Source organism: Panthera tigris, chromosome B1, assembly GCF_018350195.1.
Source record: "Panthera tigris isolate Pti1 chromosome B1, P.tigris_Pti1_mat1.1, whole genome shotgun sequence".
NCBI classification, from domain to species: Eukaryota; Metazoa; Chordata; class Mammalia; order Carnivora; family Felidae; genus Panthera; species Panthera tigris.
In genome coordinates, this window is record NC_056663.1 from 61,402,986 (window position 1) to 61,424,463 (window position 21,478).

The 21,478-nt window shown below is 34.0% G+C and overlaps 1 protein-coding gene across 2 annotated transcripts in view; it reads left to right on the plus strand.

Moving 5' to 3' along the window:
* Positions 1 to 21,478, plus strand: part of SPOCK3 (SPARC (osteonectin), cwcv and kazal like domains proteoglycan 3) — a 494,478-nt gene that overhangs the window by 417,772 nt on the left and 55,228 nt on the right. The window lies entirely within an intron of this gene.

Here is a 21,478-nt window from a genome sequence, read left to right on the forward strand (position 1 = left end):
CATATTGTTGGGAAATTTAATTAATGAATGTTATGAAATGGTCATTTGAGATCTTTTAAAATGTTCTGATTAAATATTTTTAAAAATATCAAAAGATAACACAGATCTTTAATTTAGAAAGTTGACTATGGCTTATTGTCTTTGTGCAATTTTAATAAAATTAGTACTAGATAATTTTATTAACTGATCTGGGAAGTCTCTATTGAAATGATAATATAAAACATTTTTCTAAATTTCTGTTTCCTTCACGCAGTGATCAGAAAAATGCAGCGATCCTTTGAACTGGTATTTTTTTTTTTAAGTTTTGGTTTGACTTGAAATATGATATGGAATTTTGACCAAAACATAGATAATTGTATTACTCTTAGTAAGGTTAGAATGTTGTAAATGTCAGTAGCTCTTTCCAGTCATTGCTTTGGGATAGCTGTTTCAAACTCAGTATTACACCCCATATTACTAAATTTAATAATCACAAATCTCTTACCTTATAAATCTCTTTGTAGCATTCGACACAACTAACTCCACCACAGTCCTCCCTGAATCATCCTATGCTCTCCAATCATGGAACAATTTAGTTAGAAATCAATATGTAGGATTATATTAAAATTCCTTACATGTTTAAGCATTAAAAAAATACCTTTACTGCCACATAGTGTACAGATCAGAGAAGAAATCACAATAGTAGTAAAATGTTACAAAACTAGATGATAATAAAAACAGTAAATATTATAGCTTATGGGATGAAGTTAAGTCAGTTCTTAGAAAGAAATCTTTAACTTGAGATATATATATCAAACAAGAAGAAAATGAGAATTATCAATAATCAGCCATCTATCTCAAGAAGTTACAAGAGCACATTAAACCAAACGAATAAGGAGAAATAATAAAGATGCACATAAATGAATATAACATAAAATTTAAAAAAATTGAGGAGATTGCAAAAGTTGGGTATTTGTTAATACTAAAACAAATGATAATCTGAAAGGGAAACAGAGTAAATGCATAGGTAAATATCATGAATAAAAGAAGAGACTTTAAATCAGCCAACACAAATTAAAAATAAAATGAAGTGAACATTTTTCAGTTAATATATTTGAATATTGTTAAATAAGCTGAAGTGGACAAATACTGAAGCAACAACAACAATAACAATGAAAAAAAAAACTCTTACTTAAATTGACAAAAGAAGAGAAGGGAAATTTAAATAATCCAATCAAAATAAAATCTAAACCCTGATATATAGGGAAAAATAAAAATACTACTAACTTTATGTATCCACTTTTGGATAAAAGGAAAAAGAAAGTAGCACTCCCCAGTTTATGTGTCCAACAATACCTTGATAAAAAGCATGATGAGGAAATTAATAGGTTCTTCTCATTCATGGCCGTAATTATAAAATGCCTAAATCAGTTTTGTTAATAACAATAAAAAAATTAAAATCACATGCTTAAAATTATTTAATAAAAAATAAGATAAAATTATTCAATTTCAACGTCCACTTATGACAAAAAATTTTCATAAATTAGTGATAAAATTAAAAAAAAAAACTTCCTTAATCTGATAGGGCTCTTCTATAAAAAGGTCTATCGCAAATATTATTAATGGTAAAATATTGAACACATTATTTTTTAGAATGGATACCTGGCAAGGATGTGTTATAATGACATACATTCAATATTTGATCCAACTATCTTAGAAGTACAGTAATTCCACACAGTTAAATAAAAGGAATAATAAGAATGGAAGAAGTTAAACTTCTTTTCTTCACAGACAATGTGAATATGTATTGAAAATGCAAAGGAATCTGCAAGACATCTTTTAAATGAATAATTGAATTTGAGAAAGACTGCTTATATAATTCCAAAGCTAATTTTATTTTTATTTATAAGAAATAAAAGGAAAATAAAAGTTTAGGTGTTATCACTTAAATGGTATCGAGAAATATCAGATACCTAGAAGTGAATTTTATTAAAAATGTATAAGACCACTGCAGAAAAAACATAAAATACTGAAAGTAAGAAAAACTGAAATAAGTAGGGGTACATTCTCTGTCTACAAATAGGAAGCATCAAAATGGATCTTTGGAAACAAAACAAACAAACAAAGAAAAAAGGACACCAATAAAAACCAGACTCTTAACTATAGAGAACAAGCAGATGGTTACCAAAAGGCAAGTGGGTACAAGGGATGGGCTAAATAGATGAAAGGGATTAAGAGGACACTTATCATGATGAGCACTGCGTAATATATGGAAGTGTTGAATCATTATTTTGTACACCTGAAACGAATGTAACACTGTATGTTGAGTATACTGGAATTAACATTAAAAAAAAATTGATCTTTGAAATAAATGATACGCTAGTCAAAATCCTAGGTGAGTTTTTATGGAAAATGACAAACCTTTAAAAATTTACATGAACTGCATTGGACCAAGTAACTGAAGAAAACAAGAATCATATGTGGAAATACTTCTAAAAAGTTAGATACTATGAAGCTTTATATAAAATCATAAAATTATATAATTTTATAAATTATGAAATCATCAGTGGGCATGTGATTATTTTCATAGTTTGGATTGTAAATATAAGGATCCCGATTTGTCATTTAAATCTCTAAAATGTCTTAAATCTATTTCATGGCTATGAGAAGTACCCCGCCCCAATACATACACACATTCACAGGTTCTATTAATATCTCCATGATATTGCTGGCAGAAGAGAATATTTGCCTAGTATCTCAACAAGAACCATTCAACACATATACTTGACTGAAATGTGAAGAGAAATTGAATGAAACTAACATTAATGATACATTACCATGTTTTATAAGCTTTATCCCAATGTCAGTTCCCTCTATCAAAAGACTGTCAAGCGCACACGGTTAGTCAAAAAAGTAGGTTCTTTGGCTCATTGCAATAAAGGAGAATGCACTTTTGGACTTGTGTTAAATGGTTTTAGAAAGTATTCTGAAAACTGGGACTTGGCCCTGGATTAGATACTGAGGGAAAAGAACATAATCCCATGTTTGTTTTGCTTCATAATTGTTATCAATAAAATGAGAGGAAGGAAGTAAAACTAAAGTTGTAATTGATAAAACTGTGGCAGTTCTCCATATTACGAAAGGCAGAGACAGTGGGGTATTTGGCCAATTTTGTAGTATGGGGAGATATTTGTTTTTGTCTGTGCTCAGACATGGTTATAGAAGTAGTCTCACTTTTTATCTTGCACGGTCATGGTCACAGAGTGGCCTTGTCTGGTGGTGTTCTGTTCTGTGAAAGAACACAGCTTAGTTATAAGGCCACACCAACTCTTAGGAACATTAGTGCCGGGCCATCGTCAGTTCTTGGGGGCTGCTTTTCTCTTAGTCACAAATTCTGTCAATTGTTCATTACATCAACAAAGTGAGATAATGTTATTCGCTCTATTTTAAGAGTAAGCAACAGCATAAACCCCAGAGAATACTTTGCCTAAAATGAAAGCGGGATTTGAACCTTAACTCTCTGACTCAAAGCATATTCCCTTTCAACACCCCTCCACATTGGCCCATAGTTAAAGTAATAACCATAAATATCTCTCAAAATGCACGTGAAATTCTTTATTATCTTTGTTCTCATATTAGCCAGAGTAGAATGAACACTGAACACAGGAGAATGTCTAAAGTGACTAGATTAAGAATAAGAACCTAAAAAGAATATGAAGTTAACTATAGTTGTAACCAAACTCACACGAGTTCGCCTGTTGGTGAGTTATAGGTATGGACTACAACACGGGCAGTTGTCACCCAAAAGAAACGCGATTTGCAGTAAATAAGAAGATCATGGGAATGATTTCCAATCCATGACTCCCTGAGTGGGGGTGAGTGTGTTCCTTTTATTCAGAGTTTGGATGAATATTCAGAAGGGAGTTTTGTTGTCACATGTAAAGGTAGATATAAGGTTGCAGCAGGCATGTGGACTTAGAAAATGTGTCAAACATATGTCTTATGTTATGTTGATGAAGCTTGCATTCTCCCTTGGGTGGAGATTTAAACATAGTGAAGTAGAAGTAATGGACAGACCAGGGGGAGGGGCTAAGGGCTTGCTCCAGAGCCAGTATAAACTGGGTGGGGTCTTGGGCTCCCTATCTCAGGCAAGGAGTGAAGGGTCTTGCTGACTTTCCAGACAGCCCTGTGAGTTTTACTACTGATTTATTGTCTCTGATTTGGTTAGGCTGTTTCCAGGCCTGGTAGAGATTGTTAGCTTTTTCATTCCCTTTGTTCCCTTAGAATCCTTAACTACTGAGGTTTTTGCATTTCTTTGTAGTTCTGACACCTCCTAGGAAGTTCTGCAAGAAGTGTGCTGGAGCAGGTAGGGCATAGGTCACAGAAAATAGCTGGGAGCCTAAAATGACTTCTCTTGTGTCAAGAATCTGTATCTCCTCTCTCTTTTTCTGAGGACCCCTAACTCTTTTCTGTTACAGGATTGCTTATGCAGCGAAAGGAAGTGGCACTACGGTATATAATCTGTTTAACAAAAGATCTTCATTTTTTCCGATCAGTTGTCCATAATGACATCTTATATTAGCTCGCCTAAGAGTAGTGAAAGGATCAAAAGATGGAAAGAAAGAGGAAAGGGAGGGGGGGAGGTCAGGCAGGCAAAGAATGAGAGAAAGAAAAAGTACACATTTCTTCCCAGGCACAGCAGCCTACAGATGTTCATCCATTTATCGTTCACTATTGAAGGTCATCATAAATGAGGGATGTGTAACAAAATTCCTCTATGAACTTTATTATACTTCATCTAAATGCATTTCAATTCCCATGTTTTCTTGTCGCTCTAGTTTTTTAAACTCGCAGGCTGTATCAAAGCAAATTTATATCTATTTACTAATACCAGATATTTGTTAAAAAGGTCATTGAAATCAATAGTCTGTTGTACTGATTCTTATGTTAAAGTGAGAACAAAATGACTTTGTTCTATTTGAGAAATAATGAGATTTTCATGTTGCCAAACAGAAATACTCTTAGTCCCAAGGAACCCATTTTGCCCCTGTCTGTACATGAGGACTTTATAGACAGGCTCAGTTAGAAATACTTGAACCTAGGGGCGCCTGGGTGGCTCAGTCGGTTTAGCGGTCGACTTCAGCTCAGGTCATGATCTCACCATTCCCGAGTTCGAGCCCCATGTTGGGCTCTGTGCTGACAGCTCAGAGCCCAGAGCCTGTTTCAGACTCTGTGTCTCCCTCTCTGTCTTTGCCCCTCCCCCACTCGTGCCTTCTCTCTCTCTCTCTCTCTGTCTCTCTCTCTGTCTCTCTCTGTCTCTCTCTCTCAAATAAATAAACATTTAAAAAAAAAAAAGAGGGGCGCCTGGGTGGCTCAGTCTGTTGAGCGTCCAACTTCGACTCAGGTCAGGATCTCGTAGTTTGTGAGTTCGAGCCCTGCGGCGGGCTCTGTGCTGACAGCTCAGAGCCTGGAGCCTGTTTCAGATTCTGTGTCTCCTTCTCTCTGCCCGTTCCCCCCTCATGCTCTGTCTCTCCCTCTCTCTCAAAAATGAATAAATGTTAAAAAATTTAAAAAAAAAGAAATACTTGAACCACTCTAGGTATTTTAAGGTAATATGATATATTGCCATATCACTGAAAGTGTTGGAGAAATAAAAGTCAAAGAAGGCAGATACTAGATTTGTGTTTTCTAGCTAGCAGGTAGTGAGATGGTGGGTACCAAAATAAACTAGAGGTGAGTATGATTTTTAGGAAGAGAAAATTCAGAAGGGCAGCTGGGAAACCTCACATGTATCAGCTCTTAAGTTGGCTTGCTCCTACTAGAGGAATAAAAATACCATTACCGTTCCTTTTCTGAATTCCAAATATAGTGTGAGTCTTGGCTGAGTGGAAGCTAGTATGGAAGCATGCTGGTAGGGATTCTGGAAATGCAGTTCAAAGTCTTGCTACACGCTAGAAAATATAGAAGGAAGGAATGGTCCTGAGTTGCCAGCAGTTACAATTCAAGACTATTGAATTGCAATAGGTAGGAATTGAATTGCAAATAGAGGTAGGAGAACATCTTAAGAAAATCCTATCAACTTTCATGGAAAGAAAATTTTAGAACAAAGGAAATATTATAAAACTCAAATGCTGTCTGGGATCAAGAGTTAGAAAGTATATACCTTCTGGGAAGGAATACAGATACCAAGAACTTTTTTCCTTCTCATTTGGTGAATGTAACAGTTGAAATAGATGATCATTAATTTTTAATTTTTTTTCATGTTATATGTCCTACTCAAACTGTAGTATTGGGAAACGAAACTAACAGAAATGCAAGTGTAATCAAACTATATTGTTAAGTACAGTGTTCACTCTGCTTTCTAGCCTCAGTAGTCCTGAGTTCACAGTGATGTTCAAATTAATGAGACCAATAGGTTCAATTTATTATATGTTTACTTTGCTTTAATAAAGGGCACAGGGCAGGCACAATACAACATTCATAGCAGTAGCATGATGGAGCTCTCATAACTCCAGGCATGACTTCTTCTACAATCACTCTGTACCTGGAACAGGCAAGAAACCCCAATAATGAAGATGACAGTATGACCCATCTTACCTCAAGAATCCATCAGCCATGATTTCCTTTCAGTTTTTTTTTTTTTTTAATTTTTAATGTCTGCTTATTTTGGAGAGAGAGAGAGAGTAGAAGCCGGGGAGGGGCAGAGAGAGAGAGAGAGTGGGAGACACAGAATCTGAAGCAGGCTCCAGGCTCCGAGCTGTCAGCACAGAGCCCCACGCAGGGCTCGAACCTCCAAACCATGAGATCATGACCTGAGCCGGAGTTGGATGCTTAACCGAGTGAGCCACCCAGGCACCCCTCCTTTCAGTTGTTATGCATAATCACAATCCTGTGGCTAGTCATGAAGCACCTTGAGAGTTTTGTGACTTCCTTCCATTCTCCAAGGAACTGGTGTCACCTACAATAAGTTGTTTATTATTTGAAACACTCAACAATGAAGTACAGATGCTTGGTCTGGCACATGGCTGGATTCTCATTAATTTTCAAATCTGATATAGATATACTACTAAAACTTGCTTTAGTTAGTGTTGCAAGCATTTGAAACAATCGTAGTAATGTATACTTTGAGAGAAATAAATCATAATAAAAGATGCTGATAATCCAAATAATCATATATTTTTAAATTTTAATAAAATTTTTCATACCTGATACAGTCATATATTTGATACAAATAGGATTAATGGTGTTTAAGGTTTTTAAAATAATATTTTATTTTATCAGAAATATTTCTTTGAAAGTCATGCAAATAGCCTTTCAGTTTCACCATTGTATAACTTAGCTCATTTGCATGCAAAATAGAAGCATCATCCTCCATCTGGTGGAAACTCCTCTTAATTATGGGTAAAGTGCCTAAGAAATAAACAATCTCCAAGGAGATGACCTTTTTGAAACAAAATTATTCACTTATGGCAAAATGCAAAAAAGAAGCTTTCAAATGTGTAGCATTACACAGTGCTGATAATCAAAAGATTTAAGTTATTTAATATTGAGGTCACAACAAAGGCTGGAGACTTACAATTTACTTTAAGACATTTATATAAGGACATTTTCTAATTTGTGGATTCCAATTATATTGAAGTTAAATACATTTAACTGTTCCATATTTCTTATATACATACTATTTAAGTAGAAATAAGATAGTAGTTAAGAAAAATATACATACATGCTAACAATATTGCATTATTTAACCATTTTTATCAACATTACTTTTAAATAACACTACTTTTCTACAAGTCTCAATTACCTTTGAATCCAGGATAGGGAGTACAGATATATTAATGTTTTATTGTGCTTTCCTACGAACAGCAATTGCATCCTAATTCAGTATTAGATGATATCTTTTGCTATATGTAAAAGAAAATTGGTTACACCATTTAAATAGTGTTTATTGTAAGGGATTTTCTGAAACATGTAGGGTTTTGTAAACTTAAAAATTCTTCCACTTGTTTCATATTTATATATGTTGCTCTTGCTAAGCCCACTAGTTTTTATTATTTCAGATGATTGCTGAGTATACCAACCTCTGTGGTTATGACTTCACTTTTACCCTACAGTAATTCTCTTAATGGCTACTAGAATTGATTGTAATAGCAGGCATGCCTTCTATTAATATTATGCAAGAGTAAAAGCAGTTCTTGGCAGGTTCCTAAATGGAATTCATCTGTTTAAATATGCATTTTTTGATTACTGTCTAACCTTCTACAACCTTTAATGTCTATCTTTGCCATTAAAGATTAATCCATTAGTCTATCAGATAAAATAATAATATGAATGGATCTGCATTACCTCACCTCATCTATCAAATCAGATAGCACTATTGTTTTTACTCTTTGTAGATCTATATGTGAACATAAATTATCATCCAAAAGGAAAGAAAACCCAGCATAATGTAATATTATGTTTCCAAAATATATGTACTGTCAAATATATTTTATGAATACTCAAAATTTCCAGACCTACAAAAGACGAATCTCAAAGAAAATTAACAAAAATGGAATAGCGCGATAGCTTCCATTTATGTACCTAATTATCCATCCATCTATCCCACCAATAATTTTTGAAGTCCAATTTATTATCATATTTATTAATTGTGCTTTGCAGAAGATTAGGCATTCATGTAAAAGATAAGATAGATATAATTCTATTTACCTTTTATTATCTATATCTATATTTACATCTATGTATATCTCTATGTATATGTATTTGTATATCTCTGTCTCTATCTCTAGCTCTAGCTCTAGCTCTATCTCTATCTATCTGTATCTATTTAGATATATATCTTCATAGAACATTTTTGCCCAGAAGAAAATATGGCTCTGGTAAAGTAAATAAATAAATGTTTGGTAGTGCAATGCATTTTATCACTCTTAGAGATACATGCTGGTTAAGAGCATAAGCAAATTCTTTTTTAAAAAATATTTAATTATTTTTGGGAAGAGTGCAAGTGGGGGAGAGGTAGAGAGAGAGGGGCAGAGGATCTGAAGCAGGCTCTGTGCTGACAGGCTGACAGCAATGAACCCAATGTGAAGCTCGAACTCAGAAACTGCAACATCATGACCTGAGCCTAAGTCTTATGCTTAACCGACTGAGCCACCCCGAGGCCCCAGAGAATAATCAAATTCTTGATAAATTATGCAGAAAATAAATATATTTAAAATTTTTGCAGCTCTGTGTTTAACTCTTTTCACTATGGAATCCTTTTCCATGAAACGAAATGTAACAAAAAATGTGATCTGTGAGGCATGGGGAAAGCGCTGTAGTAGAATACACTGTTTAATCAGTGTATTTTTCTCATGCTGGCAGTGATTAGAAATCAATTTGGAAACAAATGGGGAATGTATGCTCTCTTTTCTTACCGCTTTCTTCAATATACAATTGTGAGTGATACTTTTAAATGCAGAGCTGTAGAGAGATTTTGAATATACTGGTAAACATATATTTGAGAAGAGCTTTTTAACCTCCACCGTGGGAGTTTTCGGTATTTGAATTATTTTCTGTGGCACTGTGATAATGTGCCAGCAGCTCAATGCATGTCTGCTATTACAATCTGAATTGTGTCCCTCAGAATTCATGAATGTAGCAGTCCTAATTCCCAGTTCCTGAGAATATGACTGTATTTGGAGATAGAGTCTTTAAAGACCCGATTAAGGCGAAATAAAGTCAGATTGGTAGGTCCTGATCCTATGTGACCAATGTCCTTATAAGAAGAGAAGATGAAGACACAGTTTGCACAGACTGAGGGATGACCATGTGGGGACGCAGCGAGAAGGCAGCCATCTGCAAGCCAAGGAGAGATGCCTTCTGTTAGAAGGAACCAAATCTGTCAACACCTTGATTTGGATTCTGTCATCCAAAACTGTGAGAAAATAAATTTATGTTGTTTAAGCCACCCAGTCTATAACATTTTGTTATAGCAGCCCTGGAAAACCAGTATACCTACCAAGCATTTTCTTTAAGTCATATGATCTGATGGAGTCCTAAATCCAACAGAAGATAACAGCGGGGTGCTGTAACCACCCTTCACCAGTGAGAATAATCTTAAAACTCCCTCATCCCACAGAAGCTGCTAGTGAAACCCATTTTCCCTTCAGTTTTATAGAATACTTCATGGTCTGTGATTTCCAAATAAATATGGGATAGTTATCAAAGTTAGTTAAGGCTTTTTCACTCTGATGAGCTCTTCAGTTAATCTGCATTTAATAAAAGAATAGAAATAATTCTTTATATATTTAGATGAGTGACATAAATATCTCACTGCTCCCTCCAGAAATATAAATTAATAACTCCTGTCATGGAATAAAAATAGCCTTTTGGTTATATTATTATTAAATATCAAAGATCAGTTCACGCATTGGTGTAATGTTCCGTTAATAGAAACTATCAGCTAAAAAATAGAAACTATCAGCAGATATTTGAAGTCTCAAATACATTGGTTCAAATGCTTTAGTTTCAAAAGCGTTGACACAACTTGATATTTATTCTCCTCCTCGCCTAACAGAAATGGATTTATCCATGTTGTATAGGACATTAAATATTCCAACAAAGTTTGTCATCTTTAAGACGTCTGCCTAGAATGCTACTGCGTTGCTTGATCCTGTCCCTTGTTGCTCCTGCCATTCAGAGAGCCCTTTTTATAACCCTAAATGCCACTGACTTTCAGCAGGTAATGAATCATGTATTACTACTGCCCAAATGCCTGCTTGGAGACTCATCCATTCAATATGTGCCCTCTAATGTCTGAACAGAATGCCTCTCAGAATAAAACACCTCAATCCTTAGGCTACTTCTTAAAAAGAAGATTATTTATGAATCAGAAAGTTTCACATACACTTGTGGACATCAATATTCTTTAATGGCTATGGAAATTGTAGCTCATGTTTTAATAAAACTGTGATTTATCACAATGTTGAAGACTCATGGTTTCCCTTTTGTAATTTATCACTTACAAATTTCAGTAGGGCTTTAACGCACCCCTCACACAGACTGAAATAATCCTTGGTAAGGAATCATTCTCTAAGATGTATATGGGTGGGTGCTTGTGTATGTTTGTGTTTGTCAGAGAGGATCTGGAGGGCAACTTACCTGATTTTTTACTTTTGTCTAAGAGGATCTCCCCTAATCCTTCTGTCTCTCTGTGACGGTGCTTGGAGGAAATTTTAACTGAGCTTTTTAATGAAGGCATAATTTAAAATTGGACCCTGCTCTAAATGTGACTTATCTGCATTCTATTCTATAATTAGGCATTTGTGTGTATATGTGTACGTTTCTATTTACATATATGTTCTCTTTTAAATTTCAGTTCCTCTTTATTTAAGGCAAAGGTTCCAGATTTCCTTTGATGAGGCATCCTCCTTTTTTTCAAAATGTCAGAGACATGCTGATCTTTTTCTGAGTTCGTGCTATTCTTGTCCTTTCTTTCTCTAACATCTTCAGTCTCTCTGCTTTTAAATTTTCTCATACGGTTTTGAACTATTGATTCTTGAATAAAACATTCTAAAACACCTGCAAGGTGTCCAGCATCATTTACTTATTAGCCAGGACATGTTCTCTTTTTCTCTAACTTATATTTTCTCTAATTTAGACGTCCTTTTAAAAATTTTTAATGTTTATTTTTGAGAGAGAGAGAGACAGAGACAGAGCGTGCAAATGGGAGCGGGGCAGGTAGAAAAGGAGACATAGAATCCAAAGCATGCTCTACGCTCAGAGCTATCAGCACAGAGCCTGAAGCAGGACTCGAACTCATGAATCATGAGATCATGACTTGAGCCAAAGTTGGGCATTTAACCGACTGAGCCACCCAGGCACCCCTCTAATTTAGATGCTCTTTGTGTTTCCTGTATGTATTGTCTCCCTGGAGGCAGTAATGCACATATTTTTACATTCTGTCTTCGGAATAGCTTTCTGATCAGACTTCAGGTTAAAAACATAATTAACAATTGAACAGAATGTAGAAACTGCCATTTACTTTGAAGCTTAATGAACATATTCCTGGGAGGTATTCAGGGATCTTCTATCTTTTCGTTCACTGTGTGATGTAAGTTCTTCTATAGACTATGCATGCTATATTCATTTGAGTTAGATTGTCCTAGATAAGTATGTTAACTCAAGCCATTTTTGTGCTGGAGAACTTTTCCAACCTTCATTAAGTTTGTGTAAATCACTACATATCTATACTACTTCGTTTCTCAAAAATTAAAATATAAATAAATTAATTAATACTAAAACAGTGCACATTTTAAATATGTTTACAGTGTTTTGTGAGGCTAAGTTTGTGTTTTACAGAAATAAGTAGTCTGTATGTACCAAAAGCCATTAAATATCCATATTCTATGACCCAGTAACTCCATTTCTAACATTTTTTTAAAGGAAATAAGAAAAGATGGCAATAATTTATTAAATAAAAGTTTATCCTCTTTTTTTTATATGCACACAAATTAGAATATTGTATTCCTTACATACAAAATTTATTTGTGGGAATTTTAAACAAGTTATATATTCATATAATGGACTTTTTGCATCTACCATATATTTTGCTGTCAGATGTTTTAATAACCTAACAAAACTATCATTTTATATGTAATACAAACGAGTAAGATTTCAAATTATTTTTCTGACATGGTCCAAGCTATGCAAAATTTACATAGCAGATAAGCAAAGTAAATATTGCAACATTGACTACCTATTGGTGGTGGTGTTAAATATATGGCTTTATGTTTATTCTTATTAAGATACATTATAAAATGTATATGTTTACAAAATTGGCATCTCTTACTTTGGTAATCAAAAATGGATTTTTCATGCTGCTGTAAAAATTACTTTATAAAAAAGTAAAAAATAAAAATGTTTTCATCATCACATAATATGAACTAGAGTCTAAATTCTCTAGCAACTAGATAGTTCATAAATGGCTTTTCAAATCTAGCATGAAACAGCCATTATGAAGGGTGACTGGAACCCAGAAAAAGATGATGGAGATTCTGAAAGGATATAAGCTATATGTCATGCACACACACAAACGCTGAAAGACTTTTCAAAGTTATGCAATTTCATTTTATTTACATATTTGAAGTCATCTTTGTCTGAATGTGGATTGAAAAAAAAAGATCAAATAAAGCAAATATACAAGGTTTTGTGATAAAACCATTCAGAAATGTGGAAATCTGTGTCATTTATTCATCAAATATTTATTAATTATGTCTTTATGTGCTGGCACAGCTAGATATAAAAAACAAGGATAATTCAAGGATAGATTATCCATACTCAAATAATTAAACGTGGAGTTCAACAAGAAGTAAACTCCCCCTACTCTTCTTTAAGCATTTAGTTTCCATTATCCATTTTTCTTTTCATTTTGTATTTTAGGGCCAATAAATATTTTCTCAAGCTCAAACACTTTCATAGGCTTTAAACATTATGCACTTTGGAGCCTTTTCTCTTACATAATCTCTTTCACATCTTCAAGACACCATGGCCTATGGTATGGGAGTACGGGAGTTGATGTTGAGAGACATCGGTCATGATGTTGGCTGGACTTTTCTTTGTGAAGTAGACCTGGTCTTATAAGGAAATATTCAGCTCAAGTCAAACTTAGATCCTTTTCCCTTTAGAATAATTGTTTCTGCAGTGTTCACAGTACCACATTCACATTCACACTTCAACCTAGTGCCATCAAGGAGATGATTAGAATCACTTACACTTTCAAATGTTTGGAAGGGGCGATGGCAAATCATTTTATTTACCAGCAGTAAGTGTGGTGGTGTATCATTTCTTCACTCCGTAGAAAATCAGAGACTTAGGAAAATCTCTTCTTAACCAAAAGCACACAGTGTGAGAGGGTGGGGGTGGGGGAAGGTACCAAATATGTTTGAGTCCTTTTGTGATTATTTTTTATTTTTTTAGTTTTTTTATGTATATATATTTTAATGTTTATTTATTTTTGAGACAGAGAGAGAACATGAATGGGAGAGGGTCAGAGAGAGAGGGAGACACAGAATCTGAAACAGGCTCCAGGATCTGAGCTGTCAGCACAGAGCCCCATGCGGGGCTTGAACTCACGGACTGCGAGATCATGACCTGAGCCGAAGTCGGACGCTTAACCGACTGAGCCACCCAGGCGCTCCATGATTATTTTTTAATATTTAGCAAGAATGAATGATGACTGAGAGCGATTGTTTAAAGCATAATGAGTCAAGCCTAATAGAGACAGATAACAATCAGTTTGCTAAACCTACAATTGGAACAAAACTGATAACATTCTCTGGGAGTTAGAACACAATTGCAGTGTGGACTTCACTACCAATCTGAATCCTCCCAGCGCCTCCTCTCTGCCTGCAAGTCTGTATGTAGATCTGAGATTCTTATTACATAACAGTGTTTCCATGAACAACAGCTCATAGTGACAGGCACCATTATTCTTTCTTTATAAATGATGACCTGACTAATTACATAAGTATATCACAGCGTAAGCATATCAAGAGCACTTTAGCATTTTTTTTTTGTAAAAGTCAGAGTGTGGTACCTACGAAAATGTAAGAGCCTATGAACGTGTTTGGGATAAAAAAAGAAAAAAAGAAAGATAGAAAGTGTTTGAGACTTGAGAAAATATTTATTGTCCCTAAAATACAAAATGAAAAGAAAAATGAATAATGAAAATTAAAATGTTGAATAATTATAAATATGTCAACCTCATTAAGTTTTAAATTTTATATTTATAAATTTAAAATTTTACATTTATAAAATTTAAAATTTTACAGTTATAAAATTTAAAATTTTACAGTTATAAAATTTAAAATTTTACATTTATAAAATTTAAATTTTTACATTTATAAAATTTAAAATTTTACATTTATAAAATACAATTAAATTTCAGGAAGTATGTGGTTTTTAATTTGGCAAGAATTCTTACTTTGCCCAATGCTTTCAGATAAATCATTGCCAAGTTTAAATTAAATGAGTTCATTGTTGGCAAAAGAAAATCAACCTGCAAAATTATAAAAATATTTGCAAAGACTTCATAACTAAAATATTATTTTTAATGTATGCTGCTGGTTAGGGCCTCCAAAAGGAAAATGTCTTGGACTTCTGGAAGGCACTGAAATGTTCTGAATATCTTTCCATCAATACTCACTAAATGTGATTTTCTCTGGTAATGTCAGAAACCTAAAATGTTGAATGCACAGTATCCTTGAGTAGATCTGCCACTGATATCTTCTATTGTTTATTGGCAGAGAAGAGATGCTTGTTGGACATCATAGAAATTGTTCTGAATTAGAAGTACCGGCTTTGCCACCAAATAACTATGATTTGAAATGAGGCAACAAATCCTCTAACCTAACAGGTGTTATAAAGGAAACTAATACCTCAGTGTTTGATTTAATAAGTATGATTGATAAATGTTAATTGTCCCCCTTCAGCTCTTATGCCCACAATATGCATTTAGTATTGCCCAGCAGTTTCCATGAAGGAGAGAGACAATGCAGGAAGGGGAGGGACCCTCTCTTACTGGTTAAAAAGGCAAAAGGTATGGAAGGGATTATAATGAAAGTCAACAATCAACTTCCTGCCCTACTTCTCATCCCCACCCCTGGGTCATAGAGCTAACCGTTTTTAAGCCTTGCTGGTTTTCCCCATCTGGTGATTAGCTCATTTGGGAAATGGCTATTTATCAACTTCAAACATTACCTTTAGGTTCTCTGCTTTGATAAATGAGAATATATTTCATTTCCCTCCTACTTTCCAAAATAATTACGTGACTATTCCTAGTGTTCCACTGATTACAATTTAAACAGAAAAAAATATTAGCAAAAAACCAAAAACATTTAACCACCTGTTTCCAATTCTATGGGAACGTCTTGTCTCCTCATGTTGTAAAACGAGGACATTAGCATTACTGCGCCTCCCTTTCTGTGTCTTCATTCCCACCTCACTCTCTCTGGTGTCTAGCATTGGAGTATTCATTGCCAAAGTTGATATCACTTGAATTAATTTCTCTAACAATTGTTAAGTCTTCTGTAAATTCTTTATGAGTCAATTTGCATATCAGCAATTTTTACAGCATCGTGATGATGTAAATATTGTTCACTGCAAGTGATAATTTATGGTAGGATATATAGGATAATAATGCATTCTTTTTCTATCTCAAGGGAGAATATTACTAGCATCAATTTTAAATGTGGTCTGCCATTTTACATCCCAACTGCCTGTGTCATGACTATGATAACTTTTCACAAGTTGTCAATTAGAGACTCTTTTGTCAAATCACACTGTCCCTCTCACTGTCCATCAGCTCTGTTCTATCTTTAGATGCACTATGCAAGTAGTTTCAGTAGTATGCTTCTAAGTTTTTCTTGAGTGGAGTGCCTCTTTTGTGAACCTCATGTCCTTTTCTTAATGTCCTCTCATGTTGCTGAGGCCCATTCTCATGGTGGCATGGGATGCAAAAATCCCTGAGTTCTTGCATATCTGAAAATGCCTTTATTATGTCTTATTTTCTTACTAATAACAGATATGAGATACTACATTAAAATCCATTGTCTTTAGAACTTTGAAGGCTTGTTTCACATTTGCCTATAATCCATTATTGCTAATGATTTTGGGGATACTGATTCTTGGCCTGTGGTAATAACCTTTTGCTTGCTTTTTGTTTATTTATTTTTGTTTTCTTTTGAAAGCTCTTATAATCTTTTTTATATTTCATATTCTAAATTTTAAAAGATGTCTTGGTGTTTATATATGTGTATGTTTAATTTATTCACCTAAGAGCTCAGCAGTCCCCCTTTCTCTGAAAACTTCTCTCTTTCTGTTATAGGAAGTATTTTCTATATTTTAAAATGATTTTCTCAATTTCAAATTCTGTTTTCTCTTTAAATAACTTCTGTAAATCAAATATTGAACTAATCCTTCATACCTTCTATTCTTTCTTTTATGTTCTTCCTCTTTAATCTCTCTCTATTGTTTTTATTTTACACTATTGCATTGTTTTTGGTTTTATCTCCACCCATTCTATTAAATATTTTGTCTTGCTAAATATGTGATTATGTGTGTGACTACAAATAAATACATGTATAACTTAAATTTCCAAGATCTCTTAACTTTCTTCTTGTTTTTTTCTATATGTAATACCATGCTCTAATTAATAATTTGGCACAACTGAAGAACATTACATTGAAACTTAGCTTTTCTCTTATTCAAATTTAGTTTAGGGGTGCCTGGGTGGCTCAGTTGGTTAAGCATCTGACTCTTAGTTTCAGCTCAAGTCATGATCTCGTAGTTAGTGGAATCTAGCCCCATGTTGAACTCTGCACTGACAGCGTGGAGCCTTTTTGGAATTCTCTCTCTCCCTGTCTGCCCACAACCCCCCCAAAATAAATAAATAAAGTTAAAAATTTTTAGTTTAAGCTATATTTATTATGATTTATTATTCTGTTTTTTATTCCTGACTACAAATACAATTATATCAGTGAGTTCCAAGTACTGTTTTAGTTCACTATTGGCTATAATAGTCAATATGCTTTATTGGCTATAATAGTCAATATGCTTTATTGGCTATATATCTCAGTTTCCATAGCAGTAAAAAAACTATCATAATCCGTTACCTAATCATCCAGGCTTGATAGTAAAATCAAATGTAAAACCTCATTAAAGGCATTTCATGCTGTATAAATGCAAGATATTATCTCTAGAAAGAGAATCCATGTAGTAGAACTGTTGGAGAATATGAAGAAAAGACATCAATTGACTCCTTGTGGGAAACAACAGTAGTAAATCACTGACAACTTTTAGACACTTCAACAGTGAGATCTGACTGGTCCTGCTTCAGTTGGAACATGTCTGCCTCAAAGATTTGGTAGCCAGTAAAGTAGAAATGTCATTCTATAAATAAAGCTATATTTATATATTATTTAAACTAGCCATTTCCTTTTTGTGTGTGTGACAAGGACAGTTTGACTCATGACTTATAAAAAATAATGGCGCTCTTAGCCTCTCTAAGAAAATATGAAGAAGAAGAAGAAGTAGAAGAAGGAGGAGGAGGAGAAGGAGGAGAGGAAGAGGAAGAAAAGGGAAGCCTTACTGACTAGCCTCCATTTGGGGCTCTTGTTAACTACTCCAGAATATGTAGTAGCATAAACTGTAGCTTATTGTTCAGTGAGACCTCTGTGACTTTTTTTTTTTTTTTTGGCATTAAAAATTGGACTTAGGGGCGCCTGGGTGGCTCAGTCAGGCGTCTGACTTCAGTTCAGGTCATGAGCTCACGGCTCATGGGTTCGAGCCCCGCATCGGGCTCTGTGTGAAAGGTTCAGAGCCTGGAGCCTGCTTCAGATTTAGTCTTTCTCTGTCTCTGCTTCTCCCCCACTCGTGCTCTGTCTCTCTCTTAAAATTAAATAAACATTAAAAAAAATTTTTAAAAAGATTGGACTTGAAGTCATGTGATTCCTTTAAAGTCAAGAAGATATATTTACATAGGTTTTGTGTTACTGTCTTCTAAAAATAAGTTTCACTAACATCATATATGTTATATGATGTCTATACAATGATGATCATCTCACATCACTACAATCATAACTTCCCGAAATGGAAATGTATACGCTTTGAGTGAAGAAGTGCTTGACTTGTTTTTCTAAGTTGGAGTATACTACTTTCTTGCTGTATTATTATTGGTTTGCTATAAGGATTAAACCTTGGACACTGAATTCCATATTTTTGAATTCATAACTTGGCTCTGCCACTTACCTGTCTGACCTCAGGCAAGTTAGTTCTACAGCTCTCAATGCCTCAATTTCCTAACAATTAAATGGACACAATACCAATATAATCTTCATAGAATTTCTATAAGGATTAAACATGTTAATAAATGTAATCATAGCAGTAAGTATGCAGTGCTAGCTGCTATTATCATTGTTATATTTTATAATTTATATTAATTATTTATTATTACTATAATTATTACTGCAGGATTCTTAAGTCCTAAAATATTTCATTACAATATATGCATAACCTTATACTGAAATTTAAGCTAAGGGACACCTGGGCGGGCTCGGTCAAGCATCTGACTCCTGATTTCGGCTCAGGTCATGATCTCATGGTTCGTGAGTTCAAGCCCCATGTTGGACTCTGCATTGACAGTGTGGAGCCTGCTTGAGATTCTCTCTCTCCCCTCTCTCTCTCTCTGCCCCTATCCTGCTCCCTCTCACTCTCTCAAAAAAAAAATAAATAAATAAAAAATTTTTAAAAAAAGGAAGAAACGAGTTAAGGTATGTGTGATACACAATAAATATATATGATGTTTCGTATTTGGGTAAAAGTTTTAAAGTGCTGTACTAATGCTATATTAACGCTATAATAAGTGCTATATTTACAAACACAAGAAAAGAAAATATATACCAATCTGTTCAAACTTAATCATTCTTTAGCAGGTATTTTATTAGAAAAAACTTTGCTCTTTGCTGGGTCCAATATGGGAGAAAAAAACATAAGATAGACCAAGGAAATAAAGAACTAAATTTCATCTTTAAATCTTCATTTGCTTAAAGTAGGTAATGAATTAATATGCTGTAACTCTTAAAAATATGAATGTACATATATTGATGTCTCCCAGCAATCTATGCCCCTACCATCCAATTCTCATTGCAGAGGTGACAATGTTTCAATCTCTTATGTGTATGTCCAGAGATATTTTAAACATATATCAACAAATGCACTTTTCCTACCTTTTTATGCAAATGGAAGCATACTAAATATACTTTTCTTCCTTATGTGTTTGTTTTGTTTTATTTTGTTTTTATAAAAAAAACAGCTATATTGTGGTTGAGGTCTATAGGAGTACATAATGGCCTTCTAAACATTATTAATGATTTATAAAGCTGCCTTGGATGGATGTACCTGAATAATCTCACCAGGCCACTGCTGATTGCCAGTTTTGTTAACACACTTGCTATTGTAAGAGAGCTGGTAAAATAATATGGTAGAATTTAAGTTAGTTGGTATATATGTAGTATACTGTATGATAATTTTTAAGAAAAGGAATTGCTAGGTAAAGCATTAATTCATGGTCATTAATTTTTACAGAAATTTTAATTTTAATTTGAATATTAATACAGCTATATAGACACAAATCAAAAGGGAAAAATATGAATAGTAAAAATAAGACTCTCTTACACAACTTCCCTGTATTCATCTGGTTCCTCTAACTAGAGATAATTAATCTTGGTCACTTTCTGTATATTCTTCCAGAGAGATATGTGATGCATACATGCATATGAAGAAGAATTCTTCTTTTTCAGTGGGCTTTTTTTTCTTTAGTGTAACAGTTTATAGCAGGAGACTGTTGCCTACATGCTTAGTTAAACAGAGATACCAGGCTAGAGTGTAAATAATCATATTAGGAGTGTACTATATACTATCTTATCACTGAGTCTCAGCCATTGTAGATCCTATCTGTAAAGTGATGTCTTCTGGGACATTCACTATAATTCACTGTTTTCCCCGGATGAAAGGATAGCGGTGAATTCTTTACATTGCTCTGCCCTTGACCAAGGATTTTCAAACCTACTACCATCTGCCTCTACACTTGGCACAGCACATGCATTCTGGGACTCTACCATTACCCTAAAAATCCCTTCCCCCGCCCCCCACCTCTTAAATCTTTTGTTTCCTGTGTCTTGACCATCCTCTTTCTTGGTTCTCTGTCTGGCATATCACATCCTCCAGTAGCTTCCTAAAGAAAGATTTTTTTTTTTAATCTCGTAAATTAGAAGATCTCTCTAGCTTATTCTCTCCCCTGATTTTCCTGGAAATGGGATTCTCAGTTTAAAATACAAAGCAATTTTTCAATTGTTTTTCTGACTGCCAATGTCACTAATGAAAAATTAAGACATTCTGAAATCCTTGTTTCTTGTAAATGACAATGTTTATTACTCTTCCCTTTGGCAGCTTGTGGGATCTCATTTTTGCCTCCATTGTTCTAAAATATCACAATGCTTTGCTGGTATGAATCAGCCACCCTACTAGGTACTTGGAAGGTCCTACTGATCTGGAATTTTATTTCCTATAATACTAAGAAATGGTCTTAAAATATATTGCATTATATTATACTATATTTTTGTATTATATTACAAATGGTCCATTATATATAATACACATAGTGGTATAATATATATAGTTTATAGTAAATGTAATGTAATATTTATAAATCAGCATGTAAATTACTTATTTTTAACAAACGAACAAGAGTGCTATTACAGAATGCTTGTCAGTTCAGGAAATTGCAAAGGAGTTAGACCCACAGTAACAATGCCCTCTAAACAATGTAAATAAGTATTTCATATATTTTCAAAATATTTTGGCAACAAATGACTAAATTTGACATACCATATTTTGGCATTAATATCTCACATACACAATCACACACATACACATAGATGCACATATAGATAACATAAAT